The following is a 7,127-nucleotide window of genomic DNA, read 5'->3' on the forward strand; positions in this document are numbered from 1 at the left end:
TTACCTATGGATAAGACATCCTAATGACTGTATCAGGAGATGGACTAGCCACTCTCATAAGGATATAACTCCATCTGTCTTTATTCACTCACCACCACTGCCATCAATACCCACTGCCTGTTCTTACAGCTGTCCCCACCCCCACCCCAGGGGGTTGGGGGTGAAAACACCTCTGAGTGGCAGGCTGTGGAACATGAAGAATGGTAAACTGGGCTGGGAAATGGGCACATGTGGGGAATCTCTGAATCCACCCAAAGATTAGGGGCCCATTGAAGGAATCTAATTAGGAACCTGATAGATCAGTATTACCTCAGAAGTACTGGTGGAAGCTATAATGATATAAATATAATCCTGAAGCTTAGAGATTTACTGAGCATTGAACAGAGAACGTCTGCTTTCTTCAGTCTACCTGACACATTAGCCCTTTGAATTTCAGCTGTGCTTTTGAACGGAAAGCAGGCAAGCTTTTGCTTATGCTTTCTAGGGAAGATCACATTGTAATTAGGCAGGATTTCTTTGTGAGGATTACAAAGAAGGGTAAAGAAAATTCTGGAAATGTGAAGGTAGGCCAGTCTTAGTTTGAGGCACATCCCATGACAGTCAAATCTAGTTCTGCAACACGTAGGTCATTTTCAACAGTCTCAGTAATGTTTGAGGAAAAAAAGAAAGAAATGTTTGAGAAATGTTTAACAACAACAAGGAAGTTTAACCCCCATTTTAATTCATTTTGATTTTAAAATAAATATGAGGAAAGGAGGAGGATGTGAAATCAAACAATGACATTGGCCTCATCTAGAACTATGGCTGTGTTTGTGGGTCTTACACCTGAGTTACCTGTTTCCTGCATCTTCTTGCCATGCCTCTCTTGGTTGGGGCACCTTCCTTTCTCAACACTTAGAAGGAGGCTGGCTCCTCCTGCTACTTTCAGGGACTCATATGGGACCCTTGAATTCTGTTGTGATTATTTGTCTTGCTGGGACATGGGCTACCACCTAAGGGCAAGGGGAGTCTTCTGAGGGCAGGGAATATTTCCAGTGTCGGTCACACTGGTACAGGAAGTGCCTAGAGAGGGAGCTCTCAGGAAGGAGAGAGCTCCTTTCTCTCTCTCAGGGTCTTGTCCCTTGAGCCTGGTCTCTAAGGTGTCTAGATGAACTTGAGGGGGTAAAATGGTCATTACTAGACAGATAGATAGACATAAGGGGAGAGTTACTGTAGCAATTGGCTCACACAGTCATGGAGGCTGAGAGGTCCCATGATCTGCTGTCTGCAAGGCAGAGAACTGAGAAAGCTGGTGGTATAATTCAGTCTATCCCAAGGCCTGAGAATCTGGGAGCTGGTGTGTGAATCCCTATCTAAATCTCAAAATCAAGAGCAGGAGCACTGATACCCAAAGGTAGGTGAAGATGGATGTCTCATCTCAAGCAGAGTGCAAATTTGCCTTTCCTCTGCCTATTTGTGCTATTTCAGCCCTCAGTGGATTGGCTGATATCCACTCATTTTGGAAAAGGTGGTCTTTATTCAACCCCCTACTTCAAATGGTAATTTTTTCCAGAGACATCTTCATAGACACATCCAAAAATATTGTTTAACCAGCCATTTGGGCATCCTTTCACTCAGTCAATTTGATATGTAAAGTGAATCATCAGAACCATATACTAGTACCAGCTGAACTATGGAGGAGAAGGGACAGGTGCGCCTTTTCTTGGGCTGTATGTGTAAAGGGGAGGGCAGTGCCTCCCAAGGTTGTTGTGGCAAGATACTGATAAGTAGGATTCCCAGGGAGAAAGTGAATGTCAGCAGACAAGCACATGGACTGTGAGGGCAGCTATCCTTCCCCACACAAGTTATTATGTCATTTCTGGAGGCCAGTAGGTTTCCCTTATTGTATTTAGCATACTTGCTTACATGCCCCACTGGCCTTTGAGCTCTAAGCAAGCAAGAATCCCGTCTTGTGTGCTCATATCCCCATAGTAGCCCCTAACTCAGAATCTGCTATGTCATGGCTTCTCAATAAACATCGTTTGAATAAATGAGTCCCATTGTTAGTGTTACACCTATGAGTTCTATATGGAAAATGACTAATATTCTTAAGGCATTCTGACAGTGGCACCAAATGACTTCACTCACTCTTAGGTTAAGACCTAAGCCTTGTTAGTCTTCTCTTTAGAGAGATCACTTGAACCAAACCTTTGACTTTTATCTGTGACCCTGCCTAGAAATAATTATGTTGGTGCCATGTTACCCTGCAGGTTTTTTAAATTGAAAAATTAATATTTACATATGGTTAAAAAAAGTCAAACAGGACATACCATGAGAAGTGTTTTCTTCCCAGCCAGATGTTTAGTGCCCTCTCTCTAGAGGCAGATACTTCTTAGACATATTTACATAAACTTTCTATGTAAGTATAAACACATACACGTATATATTTATATAGGCATATTTATAGATGTGTGCAAATATTTAATATAATTTGAAGCAAACCATATACCTTGTTTTTCAATTTGGTTTTGTCATTCAAAACATATCTTGGATATTTTCCATATTGCCATATGCAAATTACTACATTCCTTTCTTTTAAAAAACATATTAGAGGGATCCCTGGGTGGCGCAGTGGTTTGGCGCCTGCCTTTGGCCCAGGGCGCGATCCTGGAGACCCGGGATCGAATCCCACGTGGGGCTCCCGGTGCATGGAGCCTGCTTCTCCCTCTGCCTGTGTCTCTGCCTCTCTCTCTCTCTCTGTGACTATCATAAATAAATAAAAATTAAAAAAAACCATATTAGAATAATACATATGATTTAAATTTAAACCATATATAAAGATTTATAATAGAAGAGACTCATCTGCCTCACATCCTCACCTCTATCCTTATTTCCTTAAAGGCAACCTTTTTTACCTGTTTCAGTCTTTGGTTTTCTGGTGGATAGCACCATATCATAAGTAACATCTTTATGCTTCTGTTTCTTAATTTATTGAGTTGAAATATTACCTATTGACATTCAGGTATGATAGATGACCATTTATCCCGCTAATATGGTTTTGTCTTTACCAATTCTAGACATTACCATAAATTTTCTAGTAAGACAGGTGAGCATTTAGTTCTGCCCTATATCTTCCTGGTGGGGCTCGATCTCTATTTCAATTCCCCATCTGGTCACCTCAGCAGCCTCAGACACCACACATTAACTGTTCCTCTTTGCATCAACCATAGGGAGTCCTTCTGACTTTGAAATGTAAGAATATTAGCAAACCTATTCTCTCAACATATCACGGCCTCACAACCTTTCCTTTCTCAGAATCTCTCAGCTTTTCCTTTACTTTGGTATTGTCAAGTAGATAATGTTTTCACCCTATTCTGTAACCATAACGATCTTCTGTGATTTGTTGGTGCCTGTAGGTCATATACTGATTAGGACTCTTAGTAGCAAGTGACAGAAAACTCAGCTCATGCAAATAAAACAATAAAGGAAATCCAGGGGAAAATGTGGCTTATGCAAAACTTAGCATTTTCAGGACCCGTTTTTTTCTCTACATCTCTAAAATTCTGCCCTGTGCTGGTTCCATCCTGGAAAAGCTCTCTCAAGGACACAAGATGTTGGCAGCTGCTCCAGTCTTATACTTTCTCAAGTTGAAATTGAGTTAATCAGTGAGAAGATGAGAAAGTTTCTTCCAAGCCAAATTTTGGGATTTATCCTGATTGGAACAATGTGTTCTCATGTATATCTTTGAACCCATCACTGTGATCAGGGGCTCTGGATGTTGATTACCTTACTCCCATTTCTGGAACCAGGCCCAAAATTCTACCCAAAGGACAGAAGGAGTTCCCCAAAAGGAAATAAGGATGCTGTTACCAAAAGAAAGGAAGGAAAAGATACCGAGGCACCAACCACAAATACCCACCCTAGACCACAAACTCTAATGTCTGTAGTGTTCTGTTTACATAAACTTGTGAACTGACTCCGTGAAACATACAGAGAGTGGCAGTTTCTGTGATCTAACAGTGATGTGATAAATTTTTTTAAATGTCATGAGCCAAACAAAACACATCTTTAGGCCTAATTTTGCGTGAGAGTAACCACTATGCAACTCTTGGTCTGTATACTAATTCTAAAAGTTGAAAAAATTGGAATAGTACTTATATTATGATAGCTATGTAAACAGTTTTCATGGCAGAGCAAATTAATGTTTTCAAATTCTCTGGGGCTCTCATCACCTCTTGTATGGCACCCAAAGAGAATGTTCCCAGTGTCAAATTGCAAAGAGTCTCCCTCCTTACTCTCCTCCCATTGTTCAGAATCCAGCTGCATACTTGTACCATACTTTTAATGGCAGATGTTGCTGCCTACCCCACTGCCATTCCCTCATTCTTCCTTGCTAGGATCTTTTCTTTTTCCTTGTTTATTGATGTTGGCAGTTCTCAAATGTCTTATGATCTATTTGTATTTTCACATGAGGGAAGAGTTTGAAGATTGGGAACTCTGTAAACGTTGATGAGACTCACTAACTTATGGGTTCACTTTAAGTGGACAGAAAACTCTTGGCTATAATGTCAGGGCTGAAATAAAGCAGCAGAAGGCCTTTATTCTTGGATAGTGACATCCAGGCTAGTGACCCTTGTTAGTTCTTTAGACAGTTCATCAAATAGTTTAGGCAAGAACTGATTAAGCAGGGTTTTTTTTTTTTTTTAGTTAGTTAATTAATTAATTAATTTACTTATTTGACAGAGAGAGAGATAGAGTAGGCAGAGGGGCAGGCAGAGGGGAAGGGAGAAGCAGGCTCTCCACTGAGCAGAGAGCTTGACTTGGAGACTCAATCCCAGGACCCTGAGATCATGACCAGAGCAAACACCTTACTGATTGAGCCACTCAGGCGCCCCAATTAGGCAGTTTTTAAAGATATGTTTAAATAAGACCCTGACTCCACACCTTAACTTTTATTTATTTATTGTTTACTTAGTTACTTATTTTATTTATTCACCCACTCATTTTGTAGCCTGCTTGCTGGTACAGGAAGGTATAGGAAACTTGACTTTCTTTTTTTTTTTTGGTGTCTGATCTTATTTATTTTGTCACTCTTAGAAAATCTCATTTTTCACTGGACTCAGACTTAGAGGTAGAAGCTCTCAGAGAGGACAGCCTCTGTCTCTTGGCAATCTGTTCCTGGCGTTTTTCTTTGGCCTCCTTCATTCTCTTGGCCAAAAGTTTAGCATATTCTGCAGCCTCTTCCTTATTTTTCTTAGTATGCTATTTCTTTAAAGCAATACGCCGACGTTTGTGTTGGAGGACACGTGGAGTAACAAGACGCTGAATCTTGGGTGCTTTGGTTCTAGGTTTCTTACCTTCTTTGTTTAGGGGCTTTCTAACAATATACTGGTGGACATCGTCTTCTTTTGACAGATTAAAAAGCTTTCAGATTCTGCTGGCTCTTTTGTGCCCCAGGTGACGAAGCACAGTAGTATCAGTGAGCCCAGGAATATACTTCTCCCTTTTTTTTCACAATAACCAAATTGAGAACACTGAGATTGGCATCCACAATGCAACCCCAAACAGATTTGCACTTCCTCTCTCCAGTCCTCCTGGGTCGGTAGCAGGAATGCCCCTTACTCAGCAGCAGGCAGACGCAGCCATGGGTGAAGACACCCTGCTTCATGGGGAAGCCTTGTTTGTCATTGCCACCACTGATTTGCACCATGTAACCCTTCCATTCCTCGCCCAGAGCATCGGCAGCAACTTCTGTGGCCATACGCTTCTCATAAAAGGTATGCAGTTTGTGCTCATCATCCACTTCAATGAGTTTCCGGCAGCCAGTGGCTGGGAAAGAGATGTTCAGCTTCATCCTGAAGCAGCATACTGCCTCGGAGGCACCATGAAAAAGAGCAGAAACTTGATTTTCATAGACCTTCAATTAATCCCATATTTTCAGGCCTTCCCTTTTTTAATATATAATTTTTTCCCGTATTTTATTTGAGAGAGAGAGAGAGAGCATAAGTGGGGGGAGGAGGGGTAGAGGGAGAAGCAGACTCCCCACTGAGCAGGGAGTCCGATGTGGGACTCAATCCCAGGATCTTGAGGTCATGACCTGAGCCGAAGGCAAACACTTAACCGACTAAGCCACCCCAAGTGTCCTTCAGGACTTTTCTTAAGTTCCATTGTACCTGTTGCCCAAGCCAAGAGGTTCCATGTGGTTGTATTATATGGCTGTTCCATGCTGGCTTTCTGTTTTTTTTTTTTTTTTCATTAATTAATATTTCATCTGATTTTTGTTTTATAGGAATTTATTGAGTTTTCTTTTTATGTTAATAGCCTTCTTCCTATTCTCTTTGTGAACTTAAGTCTTTAAAAAATTCCATTACTATTATCTTAATAATTTCTCAGAAAGAGGATATAAATACATGTGCTTAATTAGCCTACCATATTAAACCTGCAGTCTTTACATCATTCTTTTTGATAGCTGCATAATGTAAAATTGTCTGGAATTTTAAAATATATATTAACCTGCCTTCTACTAATTAGCAGTTAATTTTGTGATTCCAAATACTCCTGCAATGAATATTTCTGGATATATCTCTATGCATTGTATATCTGTAGAATAAATTTCTAGAGGTAGTGTGTTGGATTGAAGGCTGTTGGAAAGCTCCCCTTTGGAGCATGTGTGTAGTTTTGGAAAGTGATATTGTATAGTGATTAAGTGCATGAACTCTGGGGCCAGGCTGCCTGGGATCATAATCTTGGCTCTCTTCCTTAGCAAAGCTGTGACCTTGGGCAAGTTACTTAAGTTTCTGTGTCTTGTTTTTCTAATGGGTAAAAATGAGAATTAATAATATCACCTTTCTCCTAGGGTTGTGAGGATTAAATGAGTTAATTTGTTGAAAATCATGACTGATAATAAACACTCAATAACCATTATCTGTTACTACTATTATTTTAGGTAAGACTTAGCTACCATGCTAGCTAAAAAGAAGCCACTGCCCTGCATGGGCTGGAGCTGGCACTCTGGCCAGAGTTCCTGAGCACAGGACCAAGAAGAGAAGGTACAAAAGGTCTGGAGAGGGCTCAGAGCTTTTCTGCCCAGGAGCCTACCAACTGTAGCCACTTGAAAGCTGCATTGTTAATTGCTGTCTCTCTAGTTT

The 7,127-nt window shown here is 40.8% G+C and overlaps 1 pseudogene; it reads right to left on the reverse strand.

Annotated features, from left to right (window-relative positions):
* Positions 1-5,039: 5,039 nt before the first annotated feature.
* LOC112907496 (small ribosomal subunit protein eS6-like) lies at positions 5,040-5,849 on the reverse strand (annotated as a pseudogene).
* Between the last annotated feature and the right edge of the window lie 1,278 nt (positions 5,850-7,127).

The sequence above is a fragment of the Vulpes vulpes genome, chromosome 2, assembly GCF_048418805.1.
Source record: "Vulpes vulpes isolate BD-2025 chromosome 2, VulVul3, whole genome shotgun sequence".
Lineage (NCBI taxonomy): Eukaryota > Metazoa > Chordata > Mammalia > Carnivora > Canidae > Vulpes > Vulpes vulpes.